This window comes from Macrotis lagotis, chromosome 3, assembly GCF_037893015.1.
Source record: "Macrotis lagotis isolate mMagLag1 chromosome 3, bilby.v1.9.chrom.fasta, whole genome shotgun sequence".
NCBI classification, from domain to species: Eukaryota; Metazoa; Chordata; class Mammalia; order Peramelemorphia; family Peramelidae; genus Macrotis; species Macrotis lagotis.
Genome location: NC_133660.1, coordinates 33,426,188 through 33,439,601, shown reverse-complemented (window position 1 = coordinate 33,439,601; position 13,414 = coordinate 33,426,188). Strand labels below are relative to the sequence as shown.

The window sequence follows — 13,414 nt, the reverse complement described above, 5'->3', positions numbered from 1 at the left end:
AAACAGAGTTTAAATGACTTGCCCAGCATCACATAGCTAGCAGTTATCTGAGGCTGGATTTGAATTCAGGTTTTCTTGATTTCAGGTTCACTGATCAGGTCCACTGTACTACCTCACTGTCTTCTTCTTAAGAAAGAGTTTAATCATTGCAAAATGAGTAATAGGTAGCTATCATGGAGATAAAGAGGCTTCCATATGTAACAAATAGTGAATTATAAAGGAAGAGGTATGGAAAGGATATCATGAAGGTCTAATGCTCCACCGGTTATATGGGAGACAATGGGTTAATTGATGGACAAACCCACTGCTCCATTGGTATTCTTGAAATGTCAGAAGAGACCTCAAAGAAGACCTCCAAAATCTTGGCAGACCCTTTAGCAGGCAGATTTATGGAAGTGCATGGATAAGTTTGTATATGGTAGACACAGATAGATGGAGATCTATTTGGTTGGCAGTAATACACCTAGATAAGATCACTTGCATTGGAGTATGGCTTCTTAAACAAATATTGTCTTCTGAGGCAACTAGGTGGTACTGCAGTGGATGGAGGGCCAGGCTTGGAATCACGAATCACGAAGACTCATCTTCATGAGGTCAAATCTGACCTCTGACACTTACTAGATATATGATCCTAGACAAGTCACTTGATCCCATTTTCCTCAGTTTTCTCATCTTTAAAATGAGTTGGAGAAAGAAATGGAAAGCCACTCCAATATCTTTGTCAAGAAAATTTTAAAAGGGATCACAAGAAGTCGGGCATGACTGAAATGACTCAACAACAGTTTCTTCTAGTACCACAATTACAACTATAAAACTAGGACACTGAAAAAACCCAACAGGGAAAATATCTTAATTGAGGGTTCAATATAGACAATAAATACATATAAGGATAGAGAACTCCTTCTACCACCACATGTGGGTTACTTGTCTACAGTCTAGACTCTCACAGAGCCACCCAAAGTTTGGTGATTCATCCAAGATCACACAGCCAATATGAGATAACACTGGAACCCAGGCCTTTCTGGCTCCAAAAACAGTTCCCTATTCACTACATATTATAATCTCAGATGCATAATATATTTTACAATATATTTCCTAATATATTAAATATTAATACATGTTCAGATATTATGTTAGCACATTATTGTTGCTATTGAGTTGTTTCAGTTGTGTCTGACTTTATGTGATTCCCATCTGGGGTTTTCTTGGCAAAGATACTGGAGTGCCTTGCCATTTCCTTCTCCAGCTCATTTTTAAAAATTTTTCATCTAAAAAGTATATTTAAAATATTGAACCTGAAAAATTCTCATGCAACCAGCCTTTTGCACAGCACCTGAAGAGTCAGCAGCAATACCTTCCCTTCTTCTTCACAATGCCAAATCAAGGTGGAATAGGAATGCCTTCTCCCTCAGTCAATGTTCTACTGGCCACTGAAAACTGTGGGGATGCTCCTTGATCCAGAATTAAACATTTAAGAAAGGTTTCCCATTAAGAGTAGGGTCCTGGAATAGGAGTCATCAGCTGCTTGGGAGAAAAGGAGGGTGGGGACAGACTGTTCTTCTGAAGGTCCATGATACCTAAAAGAGGCAAGCTTGGAACTCCATCAGATTCCATGATCTCGCAGACATAATGAACAATATTGTTGTCGAACTAAGATGGGGTAGCAGGAGAAAATGCCTCTTTGACTAGGCAACCGGCTCCCTCACTGCCATTCATCATAGCATGAGACAAGAAACAGAATCAAGTGTCTGAGGCTGGATTTGAACTCAGGTCCTACTGACTCCCCTACATTCACCTAGCTGCCTTACCTTTCAGGCTGATCTGAGGAAAACATGTTTTTTTATAAACTTGAAGGCACTCTACAGGCTTCATTCATGGATAACTTAAAATGGCAAAAAGACTTTTAGGACACCTTGAGTAAACATGAGTCATTGTTACTCCATCGTACTTCAGTGGTTTTTAATGTAGAGGCTTTGAAATGCCTTGACCCACAGCTGTATCAATGAGTTTATTCTTAAATATGCAGTAAAGAAAACAAAAATCGAAATACTTCCTCTAGAGGTGGCTAGGTGGCACAGTGAATAGAGCACTGGCCTTGGAGTCAGGAGTTCCTGGGTTCAAATCCAGTCTCAGACACTTAATAATTACCTAGCTGTGTGGCCTTGGGCAAGCCACTTAACCCCATTTGCCTTGCAAAAACCTTAAAAAAAAGAGAGACTGAGAGTTTGTACAATGACAGATTAGCCTGTTAAGCCTATATAGTCTTCTTTTATCTTTTACTGGTCTTGGCTTATCTTAGAATTTGTCATTAAGGTATTGTCCATCAATTCAGGGAGGTGGTTCAGTGGATAAAGAGCACTGGCCCTGGAGTCAGGAGTTCCTGGGTTCAAATCCGGTCTCAGACACTTAATAATTACCTAGCTGTGTGGCCTTGGGCAAGCCACTTAAACCCATTGCCTTGAAAAAAAAAATCTAAAAAGAAAAAAGAAATACTTCCCCTGCTCAGGAGAAGTTGTCCTTGATCCTTCTAGATAAAAAATGTTCTCTCCCTTCTTGAACTACTGTTATTATTTTATTTATGATTTCTTTGTAATATAGGTCTGGATAAGCAGGCCCAATGATAACTCCCATTGGGATTCAAATGGAGCTACCTGAGTATGCCTTTTAAATCAAATCATCAAATCAAATCAATCTTTCAGATTGGACAATAATAGGTCCTAGCCCAAATTTCACTTACTCACTGTTTGATTTCTGATGGCTCCAAGTAAATATAAATAGCAATTCTTTCTATTCTGGTCAGAAACTCTGAGGGTCTTCCCCTCCCAGAATGACTTTAAATCATTAAATTGGTGTTGTATCAGACAAACTGATACCTGGGAAAGTACAAAAGAGGTATGGTATCCCATTGCTTAAAAAGGCAAGTTCTCAGGGGCGGCTAGGTGGCGCAGTAGACAAAGCACTGGCCCTGGAGTCAGGAGTACCTGGATTCAAATAGAGTCTCAGACACTTAATAATGACCTAGCTGTGTGGCCTTGGGCAAGCCACTTAACCCCATTGCCTTGCACAAAAAAAAAAAAGCAAGTTCTCCCACTGCCTCCAACACCATGACCATCATCCTGACTTAGGTCTTGCCTCTAGCTCTATGACTCTGGAGGAACAAGTGAGACTGATGACTTTGAACAGCCCTTCCTCACTTAAATTCAGTTCACTTAGGAGTCATAGTACTACCTCCTGATGATACTGGTCCTCTTTGAGAATGAAGGATGAACAGCAAACTGTTATTATACTAGGTTGAAATTAGATTTCAGTTACAAGCAGCTAAATGACACCTTAGACAGAGAATGCTGAGTTTGGGGGTCAGAATTTCTTGTTCTTGCTTGTTGCTATTCATTCCTGTCTAGTCAACTAGTAGGTATCTGAGGGCAGATCAGGACTAGCAGAATTCAAATATTCCAAGAGACACTAACTGGTTGAGGGACCACAGCCATGTCACTGAACTTTTCAGTCTCGATGTCTTCTTTTATGAAGTGGAAAGATGAAAAAAACCCTGCTTCCAGGGTAATGGTGAGGAAGCAATGAGATAGTAAGAATCAAGTCTTTTGCAAGTCCCAAGATGTTACTTGAATGGTAGCTATCATTTGCATTAGGAACTTCCAATCTCTCCCATTACATCAAAAGCTCTTTGATGGCAGGGGCTGTTGAGTTTCCAACTATAGCTTCCTCAGAGCTTGGCATGTCACTTGAACAACACTTACTAGCTGTGTGACACTAGGCAAATCACTTAATCTGTTTGCCTCAGTTTACTCACCTGCAAAAGGTGAATAATAATATCACCTACCTTCAAGAGCTAGTGTGAGGGTTACACTTCCTGGCACATGAGGTGCTATGATAGTGTTAGCCATTCAGGCAGCTAGTTGGCTCAGTGGGTTGGAACATCAGGACTGGAGTCAGGAAGACCTGAGCTCAAATCAGGCTTCAGACATTTAGTAGCTGTATGACTTCGGGCAAGTTACCTGCTTTCCTTGATTTCCTTATCTGTCAAATGAGCTAGATAAGGAAATGGCAAACTACTCTAGGATCTTTGCCAAGAAAACCCCAAATGAGGTCTTGAAGAGTGCAGAGATGACTGAAAATCAAGCAAGGAATTAGTAATAGCCATAGCAGCAGTAGAAGAAGTAGTAGCAGTGGTGGTGGTGGTGGTGGTGGTGGTGGTGGTAGGAGTGGTGGTGGTAATAGTGGGAGTAGTAGTGGTGGTGGTGCTATTGGTAACATTGGTGGTGGTGGTAATAGTGGGAATAGTAGTGGCGGTGGTGCTATTGGTAATAGTGGTGGTAATAGTGATAGTGGTGGTGGTGATAGTAGTAGTAGTAGTAGTAGTAGTAGTAGTAATAGTGGTAATAGTGGTAGCAGTAGTAGTGGTGGTGATGGTGATGGTAGTGATAGTAATAGTGCTGATAGTAATGATAGCAGCGGTGAAGGTAAATAGTGGTAGCAGTAGTGGTGGTGGTGGTAATGATAGTAGTAGTAGTAGTAGTGGTGGTGGTGGTTATAGTCCTGGTAGTGGTGATAGTAGTAGTGGTAATACAAGTATGGCAGCAATAGTGGTAGAGGTAGTAGTGGTATTAGTAGTGATAGTAGTGGTGGTGGTAATAGTGGCAGCAATAGTAGTGGTGGTGGTACTAGTGGTAGTAGTGGTGGTAGTGGTAATAGTGATAATAGTAAGAGTGGGGTGGTGGTAGTAGCAGTAGTAGTGGTAGTGGCAGGACTAGTAGTGGTGGTGGCGGTGGTGGTGGTGGTGGTGGTGGTGGTTGAGGTAATAGCAGTGGTAACAGTAGTGGTAGTAGTGGTGGTGGTGATAATGGTAGCAGTAGTGATGGGGATGGTAGTGGTAATAGTAATAGAAGTAATAGTGATGGTAGAAGTGTAGCAGTGGTTGTGAAAATAGTGATGGTGTTAGTAGTGCTAGTAGTAGTAGTGGTGGTGGTGGTGGTGGTGGTGGTGGTGGTAGTGGTCTTGTAGTAGTAGTGGTAGCATCATCATCATTGTTATCATCTATTTCTCAAAGCACTGAAAATCAAAGGAGAAAATGGAATACAGGTAAAGCACATTTTAAAATGCCTTCTTGACATTCACTATAACAATGAATGGTGTTTTGGTCTACTTTTCAAGGTGATTGTGGTCCTTATTTAGCAATCTCAGGCCTCCCAGGGTGGAGCTGAAGCAGGCATCCATCATGAGGGTTCATCTCACATTCTTCAGGACAGCCGTCTCCCAAGCTCTGAGGAATGAAGGAATTTGTGGATCAGCTCCATAGAGCTCGTCATACTACAGCTGCAGACAGCATGCAACCCATCAGGGGAGGGAGGAGATTGAGCCACCCAGCTGCCCACATTCATGGCTCTTACAGTGATGGAATGTATGCTCTAGTCCTCCATGATCATCAAAGTTTGCAGGAAGATCATATGAGTTTGTGTGGCAGAAAAACTTCCTCCACCCATGGCTGTCTTTCTAGTAAGGAAGCTTCTCCTGGACAAATTAGGCACTCGGTTCCATCTCCAGCTAAATAGAATTTGTCAATGCTATGATCCACAGATGGAACTCTTGAGAGTCTTGGGTCACCTCAGTAGTGAAAGGAAGCACTAGGAGCCCACTGCTTAAGGAGTTTGGAGCTAGAAGGAATGCAGCACAAGACCCAAGTCAAACATCTCACTGCATTTACTGAATAAGAAAACATGTCGAAGCAAAGGGACTTTTCTAGGGTCATAATGTAAGCACCAGCGGTAAGAACTGAACCCAGGTCTTTTTGTTTCAACACCGACATTCTCTGGAATTCTTCCCTGTAAGTAAGTCAGTCCACAAGTATTTATTTATTAAGCATTTATTATTTGCCAGACTTTGAATACAAAGTAGACATTTTCTGAAATATAGAATGGGCTATTTTCTCAAATGGATTTCCAAAATAAATCATTTTTTGAAATTCACCTTAGTTCTTGACTCCCCTTCTTAACACATTCCATTTGAGAATTGTACATTTATTAATTTTAACATTAATTAGAACAACCAAAAATAAATTCATGAATAGAATTTATCATTAAGCCACAAGAGAAGCAGATGATCCAGTTTCAAATTAAGCTGAGGCTACCTTTCCTTCAGCAACAGTTAAAAGGCAAAGAAAATAGAGCTGTCAGTTCACATTTATCCACTTTAATGGAACAGTTAGATTCATTCAAACACATTCCTTTTCCCACGACTATGGGAAATAGATCACAACTTTTTGTGCTAAAATTGCTGCTCACAGAATACCAGGGCAAGGTCTCCCACCCTGATGATCCTGAAAAATCATGAATTTGGTATGGAGGCCAGAAGACACTTTCAGAGAATCTGTTGACTGGAGGAGCCAGTGAGCAAAGCCCATGTTATCTTTCCACTAAGCAGGAATAACTTTTCTTCTGTTGTGGAGGCCCCCTACCCTAAATGTGCATGTTCTTCCATCTAAACATGGTCACTGGACAAAGAGAGGGGGGGCGGGAAACGGAAGAGAAATGGCTCTTCTCCATTGTGTTTATGAGTATGGGTGGGGTGCCAGAGGGAAGACATATAGTAAGTGCTTTACAAATATTTTTCTTTAATCCTCACAAGCACCCTTTGAGGAAACTGAGGCAAACAAAGGTAAAGTGATTTGCTCACAGTCATATAGCTAATGAATACCAGAAGTCAAATTTGAACTCAGTTCTTCCTGATTCCAGGACCAGTGCTCTATCCACTCCTGTTACCTTATTACAAAGTACAACCTCAAGGAGAGTCAACTATTAAAGAAATGCAAAATAAGTCTAAACTTCAATTAATGCAAATAATGAATTCCATAAAGTGTTCACATGTATCTAAATTCATACTATCCACGTACATTAATTTAATTTAATTTAATGTAACTTAAACTAAAACATGAATGATGCCAAAAAGAATGAGAAGAAAATTATATGAAATCACAGATTGTCTCCAAGTTGCTCCCAATACTTCAATTTAGCTGGAAACTGAGATATAATCGAGTCTGAAACTGGGGAGTATGGAAATATGGGGTAGGGTCATTAACACATCCAATGAACAAAAGTTTCTGAAGATGAAATAGAAATTTTCAATAACACATGAAAATGTTCAAAATGACCAGTAATTCAGAATTGGAAAAATTTTAAAAGCATGAGGGATCATTTCACTCAGATCAATTAAGCCAGGAAAAATACTAAAAGCTGTTGAAACTCAATACTGGAGACCTACTGCTGATGGAGCTGTAAGTTGTTTCAAACATTCTCGAAAACAATTTGGAATTATATAGGAAAAGTCACTCAATTGTTCACATCCTTTAACCCAGAAAATCCATTGCTAAATCTTTGCTCCAAGTGAGTAGAGAGAAGGGGGGAAGTCCTTTTTTTGTGTATATAAAAATGTTTGCAGCAGCATTATTGGTAAGGATAAACAGACAACCCAGAAACAAAATGCCCAACAATTGGTGATTGGTTAACGAAATGATGAAAGTTGAATTTTATTCGATCAGCAAGCATGTGTTAAACACTTATTGTGAGATAAGAACAATGTTAACCTCTGAGAATATGGAAGTAAAATAGCCCCTGTCCTCAAGGAGTCACAGTCTAATGGGGAAGTCAACATGCAAAGGGGTAGAAATAAACTATATACAGGAGAAATTGGAAATGATTTATAGAGGAAAGGCATTTATAGAGGAGTTGGGAAAGGCTATAAAGGAATATTATTAGACTGTAGAGAATAATAACTTGAAGAATTCAGAGAAGCCTGGAATGAGTTTTATATGAAGTGATGCAGAGTGAAGGAAGGTGAGTCACCCAGTGACTCATTGATGTGTCCCTAATCCATCCTCTACACAAGGTGACAGAGAGAGTTTTCTAAAGCACAGAGTTGACCAAGTCACCCTCCCCCCATTCAAAAAACTCCCCCACTCTCTATTACTTAGAGTATCACTGCTCAACAGAGCCCTTTCAAATCTGGCCCTGATTTCTCTTCCCAACTTTATTACACATTCCTTCTTTCAAGCACACCACAGCCCAGCCAAACTCACCTTCTGAGTGTCTTCATACATATGCCTTTGAACTGATTGTCCTCCATCCCTGAAATGCATTCCCTCCCCACCTTGGCTCCTGAGAAGCCTTTATTCCCTTGGAAGTTTATTTCTGGAAGTGCTGTCTACAGGAGGCTTTTCCTGATCCTCAACCCACAGTCCCTCTCTCCCAAAAAATTTCCTCATATTTATTTTAGTATTTTATATTTACAATATTTTATATTATTAAATATATGTACATATGATGTGTCCTTGCCCCAAAAACTGAGAGAGAGATAGACAGAGACTTAGACACACAGAGAGAGACAGAGACAGAGACAGAGAGAGAGAGACAGAGACAGAGAGACAGAGAGAGATGAACATAAGCTCCCTGAGGATTGGGACTTGCTTTGTTTTTGGCTTTAGGTATCCAAAGCTTAGTACCTAGTGAGCACTTAATAAATACTTGCTTATTGATTGAATAGGCAACCAAAGTCAGGATGCCAGAATCTGGAAGTATCAGATAAAATTAAAAGACCATTGTATTAACAATCAATAAAATACATTTGGTGAAATATACTTTATTTTTATGGGAACTTTTTGAAACTTAATAGTATTCTTTCTGTCACATGTGAACAGTTTTAGGAGGTAGTACAAAATGGATGAATTCATTTTTTTAAATTAAAATTAAGATAGCAATGAGCCAAAATGCAATTGTTATTTGTAACTAATGATAACAGTCAGCACCTGTATGGAATGTTATGGTTTGAAAAAAGCTGTTTACTTTTTCTCATTTGATCCTCACAATACCTCCTGGGAGGGGGGCACAATTATCCCCATTTTACAGATGGGAAAACTGAACCTGGGAGTGGTTTGAACTCAAGTTTTCCTGCCTTCAAGTTCAGCACTCTTAGCCACTATCACCTAGCAACCTCCATTATGGCATCAGCTCAGGAGGCCAACTCAAAAAATGAAATGTTCTGCGTGGGTGTATGTGCACATATGTAGTATTGACACAGAGAGATCAAGCAGGAGTGTGGGTCTGGGAAATTATTATTGTTCCCTAGCAGAAAAACAAGGCAAAGGCATACATTTCATATTGATAGCAGACAATGTCATCTTTATGTACAAAAGGCAGCAACTTTAATTATTTTTGGCACAAACATCTGAATTTGTTCACCTTTTTAATGCAAAACTTGTTTTTGAGGTAACCTGACCCAGGTCTCTCAAAATCTACCTCTTCCTTCAAGGTTCAACTCTGGTACGGCCTTATCGGCTAAGCCTTCTCAGGACTTCCTCCCCCACAGGTATCTGCTTTTTTATTTTCTTCTATCTTTGGTACGCCCCATTTTGGTATCATTGTTTTCTTCCTTCCATTCACCTCAGTAGAATGGAAGCTCCTTGAGGTCAGTGTAGATTTCATTATTGTCTTTGATTCTCCAAAATCTAACAGAGTCTAGAAACTAAATAGATATTTTTCATTAAATGATAAGGGAAAACTTTGGGGATGGGGGACAAGGAAGGTTGCAGAATTTGTCCTACCAAGACATTTTAGCCTTCACTGAGCAACGAGTAACCTTGAAAAGTCCCCTGGGGCATAGAGAACCTTAAGTGACCTGACCACAGGAAATTGAACCCAGGTCTCCCTCCGACTCCAAGGCAACAGATCTCTGACTCTCCTGGGAGAAGTCTTAGAATTTCTCATCTCCCATAAATTTGTATCTGGTAAACAGATCCCAAGAGGAATGGTAGCAGTAACAGTATCATACAGTTTGTTTCCTTGAGCAATTTTAATAACTTTCTAGGCATGTTGTTTTGCAAAATAATTATATGACTCTCTAAAGGATAAGGCTGATAAATCATAAGGTATTAAATTTCCTTGGGATAGCATCATATGCAGTAAATATGAGGACATGTCTTCTTTCTGATTCCTGCTTAGCCCTCCCTTTGTCCCTCCAGGAAAAAAAAAAAATACAAGATAATTTCATAGAGTATGAAGCAATCACTTGTTAGAACTGTTATTTTTAAAATGCATCATCCCTAGAGAACCTGCTTCCCAATTCCCTGTCTCTCCGATCTCAACATCCACCAGCTCACATTCTCAATTCCATTCACATTACTCAATACCAAGCAAACTTTTTTTTTAATCTCTAAGAATTGAAACTGAATACAGGCTGCCTAGGACTAGCTTTGCTATCTCCATGAAGCCCGGAAATTCTTGCAACTGAAAACCTGCCTAGCTCTCAACCTCAAATACTATAGCAACATTGGACTGCAGCGCCCTCAGAGGCAGCCAGAGAAACTTGATTAGCAACATGAATTAGCAACCCATGTGTACACTATTCTTTTTTTTCTTGAGTACTGTTTTTCTTTAAGATGCACTCTGCAACCAGATTATATCCTCATGTTATCAGAATGAGGCATCAGTCACTCTTGAAAAGCTGTTCTTGTCAGAGCTGAGTGAACAGTGAGATTCCTGGCAAAATGTCCCCTACTGCCCATAAATTCTGTCCCCTGGATGCTGACTGTACAATTCATAGTAAATCTGGAGAGAATATGAACATTTGAAGAATCGAATGCATTTCATACACATGGAACAAATAAAAATATGTTTTGATCACTGTAAGCAAGGTGGCCCACGAAGAGCCAATCATTACAATTGGACAAGTAATTTAATATCAGCTTATCGTTCTCCAGAAATGCTCTGTTTATGATTCTCTAAAAAAAAAAAACGATCAGATTCTAAATGACCTCATGAATCATTCTGGGAAATGCAGATCACAGGTCACTTAGATCTGGGAATGACCTCAGCCATCACCCAGCCCAATCTCCACAGTTGCTGATATAGATACAGGGATTTGATCAAGGTCAAACAGGTAGGAAATAGCAAGACTACATTCAAAGGTTGGGCCTCTCTAATCCCAGAGTCAACTCTTTTTTTGGATCTGGTTTTCTCCTTTTTAAAAAATAAATAAATAAATGGGACTTAGACTATGAATGTGCTTCTTTTGGTCCTTAAGGAAGAGGGTTATGCCTCCACTATGTATGTAAAATAGTTCTCTATTTACAGCCATATTGTCTGTTAACCTTGAGCAATGGAGGGAAAGCTGTTCCAAGAGTGAAGAAGAGCTGGGTTCAAGTCCCATTTCTGAAACATATTCTGGTTGTGTGACCCTGGTTAAATCCTTTCATCCCAGGGTCCTCCCTGATTCTATCAATTACTGAGTGGTAATCTGCCTTGGGAGACAGATTTCTTTGCCACGCTTTCCTACACCAGATCATCTGTTCAGATCAAAAACAACCAAGGGTCTTTCTTCCATTACTTATTAGCGCTGAAGAGAATTCAAATATCATAATGCTGGGTGAGGATTTCACAAGACCCAAACCCTGTCACTTCTTTTAAGTCAAAATGAAAGTGAGGTTTTATTGCTCAGTGACATAAGAGAGAGACTAACCAGGCCCCCTGACTTCAAGTTTTGTTAGCTAACCATTATCCAATTACCTGGTCTCTTCTAAAGGAATTGAAAATGTCTTTCACGGACCAGGAATGGTTTCGGGGGAGACTCTCTAGGATTTAAGTCACAACTTCAATCATTTATTCCAAGTTTACTAGGAGTTAGACATTCCAACCAGGAATCCCAAAAATCAAGAGTGAAGGGTGCAGCCAATAGAATGGGAGACTCAGGTAAAAGCAACTTCCTTGCCTTGGCCTTGGAAGTTGCTCTTATCAGGAGAGAAAATGCTCTTAGACCCTGACTAGAGATGTGACCTTGGATAAGGCGCTCAGCTGCTGCCTGCCTCAGTTCCCTCAGCCATAAGATGGAGAGAATAAGTTTGTCGTGAGGATCCAATAAGAGATTTAATAAAGTGTTAGCACAGGCTTCATAAGTGCAAGTCCCCTTCCTGAAATGACCGCATTGAGGGAGCCTCATTCAACTTAAGGGGAGCAGGATGGCTTTGCACACCGCAGGAGCTTAATAATTGCTCCGAAAGGAGCCCGGTGCTTATGGGCAGCCTTGAGAAGAGCCCCCCCCCCCCCCCCCCAGCGCTGTTTAAACTGCGGCGGTTGCCAGGGCCCCGGGAGGACCGGTGGCGTCCACAACCCTATCCAGAGCACTGCACTATCCCGAGGGCCGGGGAAGAAAGGGCGGCGGGGAGCGCCCAGTTTGATAAGGAACCGGTAAGAGGCAGCCCTGGAGGGCTCGCACCGGCCCGGTGGACACACGCCTCCGGAGACGGCCGGAGAGGAGAGTGCCCTCCCTGCGGATGGCTCCCGCAGCTGCCAGTGTGCCCGGCGTGCCCGGCTCCCTGACTTCTATTGATCACTAACTCTTAGAAAGAACTGGCAAAAGTCGAGGAAAATGCACATGGGCTGAGCAGGGGGAGAGGGGAGAGAGAACGCCCCCACCCCCGCCCCAGGCTTTCCTTTGTCGGGTGCCTGAAGACAGGCTAAGTTTGGGGGGGGGGGCACCGAACCCCGTGTCCCCCTCTGCCCCCGGCTCCCAGAAGCTGGCAGAGCGGTGGACGGTTCGCTTCCAGAGAAGCTGCCTCTCCCCCCCCCCGCCGCCTTCATCTGATGGGTAGTCCCTGGAGGGACCGGGCAGGGAGCCTGCCAAAGGCACCCCAACAGGGAGGAGGGGCTGGAGGCTAGCCGGGCAAAGCGTCCCTGGGGCTGCCCGGGGAGAGGGTCCTCGGGGCGGGCAGGCACCCGGACAGCTGCCTCCGAGAGGGATCCGGACACTGAAACACAGGAGAGGGACCCCCCCCCCCCCGGCTCCCCTCGGCCTCCTCTAAAAAAGAAAAGTATTGGGCACCGAGTGTGCCCCTGCCCTCCCGGACGGGCCGGGCCGGCCCCCCGAGCAGCCCAGCCGGAGACCCGACCCCTCGCCCGGCGGCGGCGGCGGCCGCTGCCCGGCCAGCCCGGCTCCCCGCCGGGGACCCTCTGCCCCGCTCGCCGCCCCCCGCGCTCACCTCCTGGGGTCGGGCTTCCGTCGCTCCTCCAGCTTGGCGGCGGAGTGGGGGGCTGCGGGGGCAGTCGCTGCTCGGGGATCCGGGGCGTGCGGGGCGCAGAGGCGGGAGCCCCCCGGCGCGGGCGGGAGCTGCGGGACGGCGCTGGGGGCCCCTCCGCAGCGAGCCGGGACGGGGGGCGCCTGGCACCGGCCGGGATCGTGCGAGCGCGCGTGTGCCTGCGTGGGGGAGTGCGTGGGGTGCGTGGGAGGGAGTGCGCCTCGTCTAGGCTGGCTCCCGCAGCCTCTGCCTGGGCAGCGGGCTCACAGGGAGGACGGGCAGGCGGCGACCATGCTGCAGTGCCGGCCGGCCAGGGGCAGGGCCCGGGGCGCGCGTGGCTTG

The 13,414-nt window shown here is 43.4% G+C and overlaps 1 protein-coding gene across 1 annotated transcript in view; it reads right to left on the bottom strand.

Annotated features, from left to right (window-relative positions):
• The window catches only part of SLC4A4 (solute carrier family 4 member 4), a 401,810-nt gene extending 388,756 nt beyond the window's left edge, over positions 1–13,054 (bottom strand). Inside the window, exon 1 of the mRNA XM_074228425.1 lies at positions 13,037–13,054. The gene's annotated coding sequence lies outside the window, so the exon portion shown is untranslated. The remainder of the gene's footprint in view (positions 1–13,036) is intronic.
• Positions 13,055–13,414: the final 360 nt, after the last annotated feature.